General features: G+C 39.2%; 1 protein-coding gene and 1 long non-coding RNA gene across 2 annotated transcripts in view; one reads left to right on the plus strand and one right to left on the minus strand.

The window, feature by feature from the left end:
• The window catches only part of CLVS1 (clavesin 1), a 92,583-nt gene that overhangs the window by 52,309 nt on the left and 23,264 nt on the right, over positions 1-17,010 (plus strand). The gene's annotated exons all lie outside the window — the stretch shown is intronic.
• On the minus strand, positions 1,616-13,232 carry LOC116242208 (uncharacterized). Its single transcript, XR_004169688.2, has 3 exons — positions 13,114-13,232; positions 2,607-2,640; positions 1,616-2,510 (listed from the first exon to the last, which is right to left on the minus strand). It is a non-coding gene; the product is annotated as an uncharacterized LOC116242208 (long non-coding RNA).

Below are 17,010 nucleotides of genomic sequence, written 5' to 3' on the forward strand. Positions count from 1 at the left end.
AAGATGATGGGCCCAGAGGTGTAGAACAGAGCATCCTTCACCGTCAGGAGATTAGAATTCGGGAATCCTATAAATAGAGCAGCGAGGAGTAGCAGCAGATCCTGCAGCAGAGGTGAAGGGACATTGCAAGGTTTGGAAGGATATTTTGGACAGGAGATTGAAGTAATTGAGCAGATTCGGAGTTATAAGGTGTACTGAAGGGACTCTGAAAGGACCTAAAGCTACAGTTTCAATGGGCAGTGCATACAGTACATTAAATATGAGTGTTTTCATCACTGAAGTTTCATTCTTTTACTTTTCACTGACAGTAAGGAAGACATTTTTTCTCTGTTGGATAATTCCGGTCTTTCTAGCAAGGAATTACAGGTACTTGCAAATGAGCAATTTAAAATGTTTTACTGGGGAATTGACTCCAAACAAAGGCAGATAATCTGCTTCTGTGGAACACCATAACTTTTGGGCAGCTCTCTGCACTTAGGACTAGAAGTAAGGTCCAGGGGAAGATCAGCAGCACTTTGCTAGGAGCAGAGGTATTGTCATTACTGTAGTGGGCAATAGAAGCACTCTTTCAGGGAAGGGTCAGTGGGGCTTCTTGAGAAACCTATATTCACTGTTTCTCTTAATGACACAACAACCACTTACCCCCTTTGTCATTGCACTTGATAGGATATTTATCTCTCCTCAGAGATCTGGAGGACATGATTAAAAACATAGCTCCTGATAATGCAGATGTTTTGCTTTCAGCATCTACTTGCTGGTATTTCCACCAAATGCTCTGTCATTTCCCGGGCACATCTCAAGAGAGCTGATTTCTGCTCAGATAGCCAGATTTGTGTACAATAATGCTCCACTTCAGCTGGACAAAATCCCTCATTTCTGCCTGAGGCTCATTAACCTGGGTTAATAAACTCTCATTATCCAAGGTTTCCTCAATCAACTGCTGAACTGATGATGAGCCTTCCAATACATGGATACATCAGAGAGAGACATTTAACATCATGTAATTAAAATCCCCATTATTTCTAGCATGAAGGTGACTGAACAGACACAGAGCAAACTCTGCCTAATTCAGAAAGTAACAATGCAGAGTGAAAGAACTCAGCACTTCTTTAATCTAAAGGTCTTCCCATGCATGCACAGGACACAGCAAAAGCAACCTCTGATGTTGAGAGGAATGAACATGTCACTTGAAATCAGAGAGAAAAATCAGAGGAGTTATGTGGTATAACTAGTCATTATGAGCAAAAGGACACAAGATATCTTAAATAACCTAATAACAAGAAGGGGGTTGGGACAGCTGTGAATCAAGGTAGAAATATTACTTTGGGTATGGTATAACATATTGACAACACAAGTAGGTATACTAAGTTAGGTCATGCATTGTCAAGGGATAAACTTTGTGATGAGGCAATAGGCACGACTTCTGTACCTCTAGACTTATCTTCTTGACTCATTTCCTTTCCTTTTACAAGTCAGATTACTTTTTAAAATATAAATAATTATACTCTCCTGGGGCATGAGTTTTCCTTTTCCTAGTGAAACTTAATGAAAAAGAACTCTTATTTAAAAAAAAAATTTCTTACTGTCTTTGAGAATGCTGACTTAGAACATACACAATCAAATAACTGGTTTAACTACTTAGCTCTGATTTTTCTTAGAGTTTTTATATCTTTTTTGCCTTAGTGAAAATACAGACTGGAAAATTATTATGTGTATATGAAGACTTTCAGGCAAAATATTCTCAAAAAGCAAAACAGCCATGATGTGAAGGAAAATGAAGATGTTTAAGTACGTGTTTACTACACTAGAAATTTAACTCATCAGGAGATTTTTTAATTTTCAAGTGATTATAACCATCCTAATTCATGCAAAGTCTTACGATAATCTTATTACAAAAGTAAAATTTTACCCTATTTCTGCATATGTTTTAACAAGTGATTTTGGACAGATACTTAAAAATAAGTTTATGTTTATTCCCAGTCAAGATTATTTGCCAATGGAATTATGAGATGCTTGAGCAACTCTAAAACAACAATTTCAAAATTTAGAGCCATTTAAGAATGCCAGTTCATTTCAACATTAATCTCTGTTCATATAACACAGAAAAGCTTTGTTGCTTTTGCATACAGGACTACTGCTGAACCAACCAGTACAATTGAACCAACCAGTTTCACCCAGAACAATGCCATGCTCCTCTGAGAAAGGAGGGGAACAGGGATAAAAATATTCCAACAATTTCTTCTCTGATGTTCTAATTCCCTGCATCCTGACATCTTCCTCTCCCCTTGCGTGACTGAATGTATCTCATGAGTCACATGAGCAAGATGAAGTTTCCGAATGAGAAGGAGCTGCGCTGTTTTGTCATATATCTGCACTTTCAGACATAGAAGAAGGATGGGTCCTCAGAACTCTTCCCGTCTCTATAGACAGATAGTTGCATAAAGAAATTACACGTGATAGTTTTGAAGCTGCTCTAAATTCTGTGGAATTCCAGAAGTTCCACAAACTACCTAGAAGGATATAAGTGACAGCAGAATCTGATTTAGAAACTAACAAGAACTTCAACATGTTTCTGTTTGAAGAGATCCAAAATTAAAATTACTTACATCTTTTGCAAAAGTTTCTGTGGTGAGGAAGCATCTTCCGTGACAGCCAAAAAAAAAAACAAAAAACTTAGTCAGAAACAAATACTAGTTATATCTTTCTGTCCTCCAGATGTGTTTACAGATGGGCTAGAAGGACTTCAGAATTGGGATGGGAAATATTTTGGAAAGATTATTTCAACCCTCAGCCAAGTTATTTGGGTCAACAACTAATAGATCCTGGCAGAACCTGGCTCTGCTCTCTGTCACACTCAGCCTGCATATTCACCTGTTTTCAGATTGGCTTTCAAACTAGAAAAGTGTTTTCAATTTCTACGCACACTCACTCTTATCTAAAAGGAAGAATGGAATTGCTTTCCTGTTTCAGAAGTGTTTGGTGAGGTATGTCTGCTTAGCACTAGTAATTCACAGCCCATAGCTCCTCTGTGTTAAGTGGCAGGAACAGTACTTGTACTCAGACATACATTCAAGTCAAATGCCCGAACTGTGTTAAGAGTTTCTGGAGAGTCTGTGCATTTATATCACCTATATAGGTATGAATAATAACTGAACTTTTTGTAGCATTACTAAATCAGTAATTGAGAGAGCTTATCACAGAATACCAAACAAAATACACCAATCTAAGTCCCTCTATGCTATTCTCATAAAGGTGATCTGGAAATTGAATGATAATTTTATGCAGCATGTAGCACCATTTTCATGTAAAATATACGCTCGTGAGTTTAATTATTAACATATTATTCTATAGTGAGTCTAATTAAAATTCTAACTAAGGATGATAATAGGACATCCACAACTTTTTAATATAGGAGACATCTACATAATGCAGCAAAATCACACAATTTGCAGTGTGACACCCTCCTGGTACACTTCTTTTTTTTCCACTAGTGTAATGAGGAGCACAGTTCAACAAAAAGACACATAGATCAGACCACTTTGTCCAGATTATTTTGATAAGATTTTGTCATTAAGAAGCATTTAAGGCAGTAAATAATGTTGACCGTGTTGAATTCTGACATTTGTGAAATACTGATTTATGAAACATCTGACGATGTTTCACCTGCACTGTACAATGTGCAGTGTTACTGGGTGTCCATGAGTCCATTGGCTGAAGATGTTAATAAGGGAGGATAGCTTGTTTGTTCACTGTGGCCATGAATGCCTCATTAGCCACTTAATGACTTGAGATGAACAAATTGATTTTCTAAGTTGTTGCCCCAGTATTGAACTTGGAATAGCAATTGTGGGTCAAACAAAAAACAAAAACATCCAGGTTGTTTTTCATTTACAAAAAAGCTGAGTTTCATTTTGGAATGCTTCTCTCTCCCTTTTTGTCATGTTGAAGCTACACACAAAAACAAAAGCACAGTTCAAAATATAAAGTGAAAATATTTGTTGGCACATTTGCTTGTTAGAATTTTTTTTTTGGTTGTTTGTTTTTGGCATTGTTTGTTACTCGTTCTTTTCATCAGATAAATACAAGTAGTCCCTGTCAATTTTTTGTTTACATTGTGAATAAATAGCTTTCCTAATAAGTGTTGGCTACATGGGCTTTGTCTTCATAGTTGAGACAGACAGACACTGTGTCTCACAGGCTTGCTAGTTCTAGCTTGAAAAAAATGAGTGGCTGCTCTGATTGCTAGAACCAGAACTAAGATGCCCTGATGCGAGTATATATACTACTTTGGCTTTTTCATCATGTCAATGTGCATCTTTCCTGAACAACTTCTGATTCAATGAGTAAAGGCTGAAAATTGCCAGAAATCATTCTTTAATAGAAATACATCTTTTCTTGTTGTGGTTCAACTATTACTACTTGAAACAAATTGGATACTCAATGAAATCACTTGGCATGGTTAAAAACTGGATAGCACTGAATGGAAAAGTGAACATACTTCACTGAAGGAGGATTAATGGGTGAAAAAGAAGGGTTTTGATTTGGTCATCTTGTTAGCAAGGTCATCTCTTACTTACTCACTTAGGATTAAATCATAATTGAATCATAGAATGACTGAGGCTGGAAGGGATCACTGAATCACAGTCACAGAATTGTAGGGAATGGAAGGGACCTCTGGAGATCATTGAGTCCAAATGTTCCTAAAGATTCCATTCTCCTGCACGAGCCTGATGGCAATTAAATGGTCATATAAGAATAGTTAAGTATTTATTAAGATGTTTCTTGTGGTTTCCCAGTCTGAAGTCTGTTTACTTCACAGAACAGACCACGTTCCCTGGATGGGGAGAGGAGTATGTGGATGCTCCTTAGGGGTCAGGTGACAGAAAGAGAAATCACAGGACAGGTTTGGCCAATGGTAAGGATATTCACACTCTAATTGTTGCAGAAGGCTGCCTAGATCCAAATGCTACATGAAAACAGAAGAGACTACAACTCTTCACTGCTATTACCCATGCACTGCAACCAGCCAGGATCCTGGAGAGCTGCACTGAGCTGTTTTCACTAAGATGTTAAATTAGATTTTATAAATTTAGTATGTTGCTGTTATTGTTTGTCCCTGTTTTGTTTTCCTAAAACAAAAAGGGCCTTACTGACAAGGCACACTATTTACAAGAGGTGATGCTTTTTCATGTCTACCAGTTTCTATATTCACCCCTTACAGTAAAACACAAAAGATAGTTTGAGTAGCTGTAGGCAGTGTAACAGAGCATTTACTACAGTCTGACAACCTGAAGCTATTGGAAAATAAACCTTGCCATCCCCCTGGGAAAAAGACAACTACAGAAATAAAGACCACCATAATAAGGACCGTGCTATACATTTTAAGAGACACTGTAGTCCAGATGACCTCTTCAGTCAGCATTTCACCCTTAACAGCTAGACAAACGTATGAGAAATTGTAAAGGATTCAATATGTCTTGTTTTGGTGAACTGAATTAGCTTTTTTTTTTTTTAATCACTTTTATGGTACTCTAAGCCCTACTAAATGCTAGATAAAAATTAGGAGATCCTGAAGTACTGCTGGAGAATGTGATAGAACAGAAGTGCTGAGCACTCAAAAGACAAGCACTGAGTGAAGTGCTGTTGTTTTCACTTTCCTTGCAATTTGTTTCCCTTCAATCAATCATCACTTTTTATGCAGCCCTCTTTAACCTCAAAAAGCCCATGTATTGCATGGACTGAAGTTTAAAAAAACAACAACAACAAAAAAAAAACAAACAAGCAAGCATATTGAGAAGTCCTGAGTAAATGATCAACACCAAAGTGCTGAGACTGGTCAAGTCCAAGGAGATGTGCTCCCATGTGGGTGTAGAGATCACACCGCAAAATGTGCTCAGCTGCCCTCAGCTCCAAGAATGATTTGCAAAGTCATCTATTACACAAAGCAATATAACTAACACGGTCATAAAATATCACACTTTTTAAAATAAGTTTTCAAAACTTAATGCTTTCTGCATTGTCAGTGTATTGCAGGTGAATCCAGTGAGACCTCTGTAGTCTCAAGTATCTGAGAAGTGCATGTAAAATTACCTGTCTAGCACTGAAGTGTTCCTGGAGAACACACAGAGTTATAATTAGAACAGCACATAGGAAAGACATTGTCCTACAAAATCTGGGATTCTGATTCATGCTCTCAGGATAAGAAAAAACTTGACTACCTCACAGAAATTTCAGTAAATCTTGTAATTTTTTCAGTACAGAATTATTCTATAAGACTCAGAGAGTCCCAAAAAACAGTCTTCCAGTGAAACAAGTAGTTAGCTATTGACTGCAGTAATACTGAATTCTGCCAAAGAAGCAAAAAAAAAAAACCCACAAAAAACACACAACAGAAATCATATTCTCTTCCCCTTCTCATAACAAACACTGACTTCCAGGGACAGTGTGGTAGCTGGTAGGCCATCTCCAGTCTTATTAAGGAATTCTTACATAGAAAAAAAAAAAGAAGCTAAATCTTGCAATCTATTCCCTAGCAGGTAAGCTGGACTGCCAAAGGATCAATAGTCTTTGTAATTTCAGTCATTTTAGTTCATTCTCCCCCTCCCCCCCCATGCCAAATCAATAAATTAGTAGTGTGAAGAATCATGAATTATCATTAGAGAACAGATGTCCTTAGAGATGGAAAAATCTTTAAGGAAAAAAACAGATATGGGAAGCCATTAATTGAAGACAGAGTATTCTGGGAACACAGCAATTTTTTTCTCCCCTTGTTTTTAAGACACATTCCTGACTGCCTGTATTTGACCACTGTCAGAAACAGAATATTGGGCTAGCTGGATTTAGCTCAAGAAGAATCTTCTCAGGCACTTATGAAAGGATTTAAAAAAAATAATAACAAGTTTGAGCAAATAAGTGCTGAGCTCCTGGCTATTTGCCTTGGTGATCTTGTTGTTAATTACTGTGAGGAAAAGAAAAGGCAATCAGATTGCATTGGTGTCAGCAGCCAGCCATTAACACCAAAAAGTAAGGTCAAACAAAGGATAGATGAGAAGGAAGCAGAGATCAAATCTAGTATTAGGATGTGGGGAATTTCCTAAGCTTGTATTTTCTCCCTTCCTTTGATACTAAATATACCATGGACTATTTATCTGCCAAATGTAAGGGTACCAGGGTCATGAGACGTGGAAGTTCACCTTAAGTAGTTCCCAGAGCAAGATCAAAAAAGGGAGTATGATGAGAGAAGAAAAAGCTAGTAGATAACCTCAAAGAGGAAGATACCTTGAGAAGTCCTCCAAAACATGGCCTCACATGAGAGTGCCAGCTGCAGTGGGAAGAGACTGAAATTGCAAAGACATCAAGGTAGATTTCTGATGTAAGGTATTATTCAGTGAAAAGTAAAGCAAAGGATGAGCAGATTATCATGCAAATATCCAAACTGTCAAGCCACTGTGGGACTTATCTGTCAGGCATGTTCTATTCCCTTTCATGTTTTCCAAAGAATATTCTCCCCTCAGCAGTTTCATATCAAGACAAACTGCCAACATTTCATTTTGGACATCTACTGATAAATGAAGTCCTTCACTATAAAATACAATCAGCATTTCATATTATTTTCATTAATATGTCAGGTCATTCCATCTTCCCAAAGCAGTGAAGCAACCTAGAGTTTAATACCACAAAGTATGAGAAGAAACAGCAGATTCTTTAAGGATACATGCAAAGCTTTGAAACTCTTATAGACACAACCATTGCAGTCTTTTTCAAATATGAAGTAATACCTGCCTTCACTCCTTGCTCACCACTGCAAACCAATTTACTTGATCAATGCTTATGCCAGCATGTCTGCAGTCAAGGCATGCAATCTTGCACGACACAGCGAAAGTGCATGGTTGATATATTCCCTCTTGCTATGCAACCCATTCCACTGAAGACACACTTTCAACCTCTATGATTCTGTGGGTTCACAAGGGATGGAAAGCAGAAGCTGCAAGGAAGTTAGCAGAAGCAATGAGCTCATAACCTCTCTTGCCATTTCAGAAGTTCAGCTCTGTTTTCACACATTGAGTTTCACTTCATAATATTTTTTTTTTCCCCTTATTTTTCAGCAGAGACAAGGCTTCGCATTTTGTCTGTAAGTCTTTAGAATCACACAGAATTATTGCATGCAAGAAGGTGCTGTTTTCTTCAGCTTCCAGCTGGCACTGCTGCCTTTATGTTTTGCTAGGACGAACAGATAATTCTGCATTAGGCACTGTTTATTTAGAAGAATACTTTACAAAGCAGTGGGGAGAAATGAAACTTTTAACCTAGAGCTCTAAAAACACATAGAAAGTCAATCAAAATTGAAGACAAAACTAACACTGAAAGCTATTGCCCAGGATTTCTCTTCAACAAAGTTAGCTGAGACAAGACAGGAGTATGGATGATATGAAGAGTGAAGGAAGGCAGTAATGGGGAAAAAGCACCCAAGTTGAAAGTCAGAGAAAAGCTGTAGGATAGCAGGACATACATGTGTGCATCCCTGAGTGCAGGGCAGTCCTGCAACAGAGGGTAGGGTTGGCCTCATGAGGTTACTTGATACAGGGGCATGACCAGTGATATGATTTGGAGGGAAATTGGATCTGCCATGGGGAGCTGAGTTCTGCACACCTACCATAAACACCAGGGTGGTACTTATCCTTGGCTGTCACTGCTGTTGAGCATGGCTGATACACTTACAGTGAAAGAGAAGCAACTGCATGACTTCTTTAAATTTTCCTGTAGAGAGTCCAATTCCAAGACATTTTAATTGCAGCTGTGCTTTGTTACTGCAATTGATGGTATGACCGGCTTTACTTTTGTGCAGGTTGCTTGATTTTTCTGATGTAATTTTTTTTTTTTTTTAAGAAGAATAGATGGACTAAACTTACAAAAGACTGCAAAACTTTCTTTGAGGAGTGGAGAAACATGATTAAAAAAATAACACCCTGCTTACTGAAGTAAGAGAAACTCTATGGAACTTTGATATGACAACATAAGCCACCTATTTTTGAAGTGAACTCTTTCCACGACCAAATGGTTTACTATTATGGCCTCCTGGATATCTGAACCCAGATAAGTGTTCAAATTGTGACAGTGCAAACAGGAAGAATATTTGTTTTCTTCCTTCTTTCTTTCTTCTATCCCTTGCAACTTTTTCTTACTAAACTGGTCTATGTAAGCAGTGTAGGAGACCTTATTATAGACCCTTCAAGGGGAACAGTGGCTATTCCTGCTACTTTTAACAGAGCTGGAATGAAACTGGCAATTCACATTTCCGTTGAAGTACAACAACACTGGTGGTGATAAACTGATTACAGTTAGATCAATGGAATAGGGAAAGGCATCATTAATTATTTATAACCAAGAGGCTATTTTAACATCCTCCTACAAGCTTTCTATTTTCCCACCACTTCCCTTCCTAGGCACATCCTCACTGACTCATTACAGTTCAGGATCTCAAAGCACTCCTGAGGTGCTCCATGTTGTCACATTGGCTTTCAGAACTAAGTAATATCCATACTACCAGTTCTGCCATAGCAGCATCCTCCTATCACATCCTGCCTCAGCCAGCACCCTCTGCATCTTCATCCACCTAACAGACAGCACTTTGGTTCTTCCATCCGGTCACTGGAGAAAGCCTTTGCCACCTGTTCTTTTGCTTGTGTCCAATAGTGCAGAGCCTCAATTATACCTGTGATGAGTCCACTGCACACTGACATGACTACTGCCCACCATTATCACTCCTAGTATCATGTCACAACCCATATCCAACTTGCTACTTTCCTCTGTTTTAAGACACCTCTGAGTTCAAAGTGACTATGACAACTGGCTGACAAGCACAGGTGTCTTGTCTGCAAAGGTTGTTTGACCTGCCATGCATCATTGGTGCCACTGCAATTTCACAGTGTAAGTATACAGCCCTGTTTATGACTTACCCTTCCTGCATGTCTTTCCTCAGGAGGCTTGCAAGATGCTGATCCAGGCAGCTTTGTTAAGTGCAAATTTCTTTATAGGTCCCTATCTGAGGGATTTGCTAGGGGAAGAATTTCTGAAACATTCTCTGTAATCTTGTTAGATCATAGAACAACCTGGGTTGAAAAGGATCTCAAAGATTATCTAGTTTCAGCCACCTCTGTGGGGGCAGGATTGTCAACCACTAGACCAGACAGCACAGAGCCACATCCAGCCTGGCCTTGAATGCCTCCAGGGATGGGGCATCCACAACCTCCTTAGCAACCTGTTCCAGTGTGTCACCACCCTCTGGGTGAAAAACTTCCTCTTAATATCTAACCTAAACCTCCCCCATCTCAGTTTAAGACCATCCCCCCTTTTTCTATCAATGTCAACCCATGTAAACAGTGATTAAGTTGATATTTCTCTAAGACTTACATCTTTGTTTAGCTTATTGAGAAAGGATAACAAATTCCGGTATTAGTTGAAGGCTCCAGACAGAGTTTTTCTACACTTGCCCTTCTGGATCTAACATAATTTACGTATAATTTTTCATTATTTATACTGTCAAATATATGTTATATTTCCATGTCAAAAACCTCTGACTTCAAGTGCAACCCCATGGCTTTCTGAGTAAATGATTTCCTAAAGAGATAACGATCATGTACAAATGGATACTCCAGTTTCATAAGGTCACCTCCCAGAGCGTTAATGCCCTTTCAGCTTCCCATTAGAGACATCACAAAAGATGCAGCTCATTCACATGCAAATGAAATGTTTCAACACTTCTGCTTGCTTTTTACATGATCTGTAAAAGCACTACCTTCACATTCTTTAAATTCCTCTTTCTAGAACATTAAACTCTGCTTACTGTAGCCAGTACTGTGGCAAGAGAATCTTTGTAGATGAACATTGGGCCATATCAACTTTTGTCTCTATTCCACACTCTGTTGAGAGTGCCTGCATTTCCTCAAAACATCTTCTGTTTCCTCTTCAGTTGCTGTCAATGCTCACCCATCCAGTGATTGGATGTCATCTCTGAGATTCAACAACTAGGACATTTCTCGCTTCATAATAAATTTTTTTAACCCCTTATGGTACTGTTGTAAATTATATTTTTTCCCCACATTTTTCTTCTTTTGACACATTTTCATACAGTTCTATAATGAAATATAATTTACTTCTGTACAATCAGAGCTTCACTGACTTATATCATCAGTGACTTTTCTTTGCTGATACTGTTTTCACCAGTGCACCTAAGCCTCAAGAAAAAAAAAAAAAACAACAATCCAGTCCATATTCCATTATTCCATGGGTCTTCAGATGGACAGAGTGTTCTGTTTATGCTTGCTCCCATGAAGATGTATTCCTCCTTCCTTTACATATCCCTGCTGATGCTTGCAAGAATTGTTGTAGTGATGTAATCTTCTTCAAGTGACAGATATTCTTGTGTGTGAGTTGTTTGTTCACCCTGAATTTCCCCAGGGACTTGGGCTCTGTACACCCCCATGCTGACTGCTTTATGCTTTTCTTCCTCAATGTCAACTGAGAATTTATTATAGGTTTCTTTTAATATCCACAGCATCAAGGCAACAGTCAACTTCCTCAAGCTTCCAGCAAGTCCTTCTTTGCTTTATAAATGCTAACTGCTTTTCTATAAGTAGATTCTAGGCATTTCTGTAGATGCTTACTTGAATGATTTCCCACAGGATCTGTGATCTTACTAGAAACTGAATTTGGCTCCCAAAGTTTCAAAACAGTTTTTCAACTTTCTATCAGTCAGAAACACTGCTTTATTTTTTTTGTAATGTCTGTTTAAAAACACACACCAGACATGTTTCACTTTACCTTGAGAGTAGCACTCAACTTGCTATAATAATCTTTTATAATTAGCCTTCTCTGCCTATTTTTTTTTTTTTTAAAAAAACAACTGAAGCGCTTCAGAGTTTGTCTGAAAGAAATTGTCACATTTTCAGAGGTACTTGTGGCTTATGGGTATATGTTGAAGTACAAAGCAAAATGATTCCAATTATCTCCTTTAGTTTGAAAGAATCCCAGTATTGATAAGTTGTTCAATGCTTCCAATCTTCTATTTTGGACCTTAGAATGGTTTGAGCTGGAAGAGTCCTTTACAGGCCATCTAGTCCAACTCCACTGCGCTGAACAGGGACATCTAAAGCTACATCATATTGCTTGGAGCCACACACAGCTGATCTTAAGTGTTTCCAAGGATGGGCATCTACCACCTCCCTGAGCAGCCTGTTTCAGAGCCTCACCATCCTTATTGGAAAAAGCTTCTTGCTTATACCCAGTTGGAATTTCTCTTCTTTTAGTTCAAAGCCATTTCCCCTTGTCCTATCACAACAGACTTTGCTAAAGGGTCTGTCCCCTTCTTTCTTATAGCTCCCATTTAGGTACTGAAAACAGCCTTCTCTTCTCCAGGTTGAACAGCTCCTTCTGCCTCAACCTGTCCTGGCAGGGGAGGTGTTCCATCCCTTGGATCATTTCTGTGACTCTCCTCTGGACATACTCCAACAGGTCCACATCTCTCCTGCACTGATGACTCCACATCTGGATGTAGTACTCCAGGTCAGACCTCACCAGCACAGAGGAGAGGGACAGGATCACCTCCCTCAACCATACTTGTTTGGATGCAGCCCAGGACCTGGTGTCAACACCTGGTTGGCTTTCTGGTCTACAAGAACACACTGCTAGTTCATGTCCAGCTTGTCTTCCACCAGTACACACTGGCAAGGCTGTGCTCTATCCTTACAACCCCAGTTCGTACTGATAGTGGGACTTATCAGAACACAAGGGTCAGACTTCTTACTTGAGTTTCTTGATCCTCATGAAGTTCACATATGCCCACTGCTCAAGCCTTTCTAGGTCTGCCTGGGTAACACCCCATCCCTCAGGTAAGTCAATTGCAGTACACAGCTTAGTGTTGCCTGCAAAGTTGTTGAGGGTGCATTCAATCCCATTGTCAGTATAATTGTTGTAGATATATAAAAATAAAAATTTAAAACAAACAAAATCCATGTATAAGGACAGAAAGCAGTAGATATAGTTGCCTTTAACCAGTTTTGAGTCACCCAACAAAGGTAGTGGTTACAACTCAGTAATAAAAAAGGAACAGCTTACCTGTTTCCCATAGATCAAGTCTCACTAGAAAACACTCAAAGGAAGCAAACTCCAAGCATAGATGCTTCCCCTCTGACTGCCAGCTCTTAAAATGAGGTTAGGGAGGGGCAGATCCTGGGTCCACTCCTTCTGTCACATAGGTGAATTGCTTGCACCTGTGCTCCCAGGGCTGTCCACACCCCTTCACCAGTGCTCAATCACTGGTTCAGGCTGTGACCTAACTGTTTCCATACAGGATCTGTCCCAGTACAGACTCTTGAGGGATAACTGAAGTCTAGACAGATGACATTGGTGGCTCGTCTCTTGTCTACTAACACAGTTACACTGTCATAAAAAGTGACAAGCTGATCAGGCAAGATTTGCCCTTGCTGAAGCCATTCTGGTTCCCTGGGTTTCCCTTTATACTCCTAAAAACGGGTGTGGCTCTGCCTTATTTCCAGTGACCAGGGGCTCCACCTGACCACCATGGCTTTTCAAATATCTTTCAGAGTGCCTTGTCAACCACATCAGCCAATATTTCCTTACTGTTTATTCTTGGGAGAGTTATTTGTTCAACAATCACTTTTGGCAAAGAATGGAATGTGTTCAGTGATAGATTTCTTATTGAGCAGGCTTTCATAAACTGAGCTCCTTCACAACTCAACCAGTAGATGTGTTCTCTTGAATTTTTGTGCAAAAATATAATGTACAAAAACACTATTGCACCTATTTGTTAAAAGTGTGTTATTGTTAAAACAAAAGAAAATTATCAAAAGAACCAGAGGTCAAGCATCTGCAATGTTTTCCGAAGTATTATTAATTTCTCAATAACGCTTTCAAAAAGATGTTGGCTTTGGTTTCAATTTCCAAATTCTTTCCAAATTGCAGGATTTCCAGCAGAAATTGGTTAGATTAGGTAAGAAATAACCTAACACTCCTGGAAAGCTCTCCAGTGAATAGCATAAATTAACACTCTTTCCTAAGCTCCAATACTTTTCTGAGACAGCTATTGGTTTCAATAATAGAGAGATTTTAATTAAGTCGATGAACATAAGTGGAATGGATATGCACTGATGCATGTGTGAAATACTATAGCATTTAAGAGGGAATGCAGGTTTTCTGATGACTTGTCTTCACCCAGCATATTGCTGATAACAAGGAAATAATTTTTAGAACAATTGTTCAGTGCAGGGAGTTAGTGGTACAGATTCGTGCTTCTAATATGGGTTTTGTGGCTAAGCATGTCTTAAATAAGCCTTACTTTCCTGCCCACTAGCCTGTAGTAAATTGTGGCTTATTTTAAAGAGGAAAAACTTTTCAGCTTTCAATAGAAACTGCAGTCTGAATTGCTGAGTAACCACAGCAGTCAGTGACGTCTGAGTAATCACAGATCAGTCAGTGACGTGAGAAATATGACTAAGTAAATTTCAGAGCAGGAACAGTTTACAAACTTTGGATGCAAGCATACCCACTCATATAAAAAAACACAGAATCATAGGAAGATGCCTCTGAAGGTCATTCAATCCCATTCATGGCTTAAAGCAGGGCACACTTCAAAGTTAGATCCAGCTTTGAGTTTAGATCATTTTGCTTAGGGCATTGTCCAGCTGAGACAGAAACATCTCTGCAGACTGGGATCCCCCAGCCTCTCCAGCTATCACATTCCAGTGTTTGACTGCCTCAGTATGAAATATTTTTCTAATATTTGGCTTTCCACCACTGCCACCCATATCCATTGCCTCTTGTATGTCAGCCTATGCTTAAGTAGGGAGCCAAAATGGGCTCAATGTTCTCACTAATGCAGAGCAGAGGGGAAGGATCACCACCCTGACCTGGTGGTTATACCCTTGCCATTGCAACCCAGGGTGGTTCTTTGCCACAAGAACACACTGGCTTTCAACTTGACCACCAGGATGTCCAAGTCCTCTTTTACAAAGATACTTTCTAGTTGCTCTGTATTGTTGCATGGGATTATTCTGGCTAAGAGAAAATACTTTGTGTTTTTTAATATGGGTCCCAGAAGCCCATTTTTTCAGCTTACCAGGATCCCCGTGGATAGATAATCCTTAACCCCCGTATCTGTTGCACCCCACAGACTGTCACCATCATCAAAGTTCTTGAAACTTAGCCACTCCTTAGCATCACCCAGCTAATTTATAAATAAATTTCTGCCCACAGTATGAACCCCAGAGAAAAAACATTATGGAATGACCGCAATGCAGACTTCGTACCTCTGAACTCAACTCTTTAATATGAACAATCTGGCTAGTGTTTCACATGTACTGTGAAAAACTCTCCAACTCTACAAACAAAATCACTCTGAGGGAAAAATATGAGAAGTTATGCTTAAATCCTTGCTGAAGTAAAGGTAAATGGCATTCACTGTTCTGAAAATTCCGTGATATTCAAGCAGGGAACAATAATAAAACACTTAGACTTTAACCAGGAGGATACACTTCAGCTTGCCTTCAGGTGGAAAGACTTCTCAGCAGAAATTCTTCATAGGAAAACATGCAGGTTGACTGTCCTATAGCTACCCAGAAAATTTAATGAACTTTGGAGATATGACGCAGCATATTCTCAGACATTGGGTGAAAAAAAGCCTAATTTGTTGAAAGTGTCATGTAGCAATACTTAATGCATAACTTCAATCCAATCTAAGAAGAAAGAGTGGAAAATTTATTTTTTTTTAAATCAGAGGTAGATGTGAAATAGGATTGTATCTTTCTGCTAACCGTAATTACAGGAAATTCAGTGAAGTACTTTTTTCCCCGGCTACTGACGAGTGAAAAAGTAATTAAAACATTTTTTCAAGGAGTACAATATCAGAATGGCATAATTGCCATTGCAATTGTCTTGGAAAACTGGCATTGTACTGCCTAAAACACGACTGAGAGTAACTGGGGAGCACCCAGTGCAAATGCTAAGGTAGTGAACTGCTGTCCCCCAGACTCCTCTCTTTCAGGGACTCTGTTGGAGCAGGTGATAACAAAGAAAGGCCAAAGGACTGAAATTATGAGATGAAAATTAAAAGGCTGAGAAGTTACACTGATGAGTGTCTTGCTTGTCTTGTGCCTGAACAGACAGTAGAAATCATTTTCCTAGTGCTACCCTTTAAAGTTGCTTTCAAGTCAGAGTTAAGGTTGCAGCAAAGCAGGGCAGTGAGGGATAAAAGCTATGAAATGAAGGGAGGTTATACAGTGGAAACAAGAGAGATGTTGCAGAATATAAGCACATATTTTGTTTAGCAAAGAATGAAAAGTTTACGCAGCATTTAACACTGCCAGACCAATAAGAGCCTCAGTTCTGAGTGCTGATGTGATGAGCAGCACTGGCTGTCACTTAGCACTGCTTTATGTGCAAACAACACAAAAAGAACATTAAAATGACAAAGTCACACACCCAGAATTGAAATGAAAAAAAAAAATCCCTTTTTTTTTGCAGTATCCCACATAGCTCTGTGGGGCCTTGGCTCCACCTGGGATTTCCCAGACCTCTGGGAGCAATGACTGCAGGCAGAGCTCTGCCTCTCACCACCAACCAGGGCTGGGGGAGATCTCCTGGGAGGAAGCAGACAGTGAACTCTAGGGATTGTAACTGATCTCAGCTTTTAAGAAAAGAGGTTATCACTGCAATTATACAAACCTATTAGGCATTTCAGCCTCTGAATGAGTTCTGGCATATGCATGCACACAGCTGCGAATTCTCACTGGGGCAGTGAAACCACCTGCACTAGGAAAGCCTAATGTGAAGTCAGGTCCATGCCCAAAGATTTTGTACTTTCAATCTCCATCTTCGGCAATCACAGAAATATTACTGAAGTGCAGAAAAAATACATTTTCCCACAAGCCCTTTGAGAAATCACTTCTCCATGCTCCATCTCCCCTAATTGTTCCCATAAAGATCTGTCTGAGCTTG

This window comes from Phasianus colchicus, chromosome 3 (genome assembly GCF_987193195.1).
Source record: "Phasianus colchicus chromosome 3, bPhaCol1.hap1.1, whole genome shotgun sequence".
Taxonomy (NCBI): domain Eukaryota; kingdom Metazoa; phylum Chordata; class Aves; order Galliformes; family Phasianidae; genus Phasianus; species Phasianus colchicus.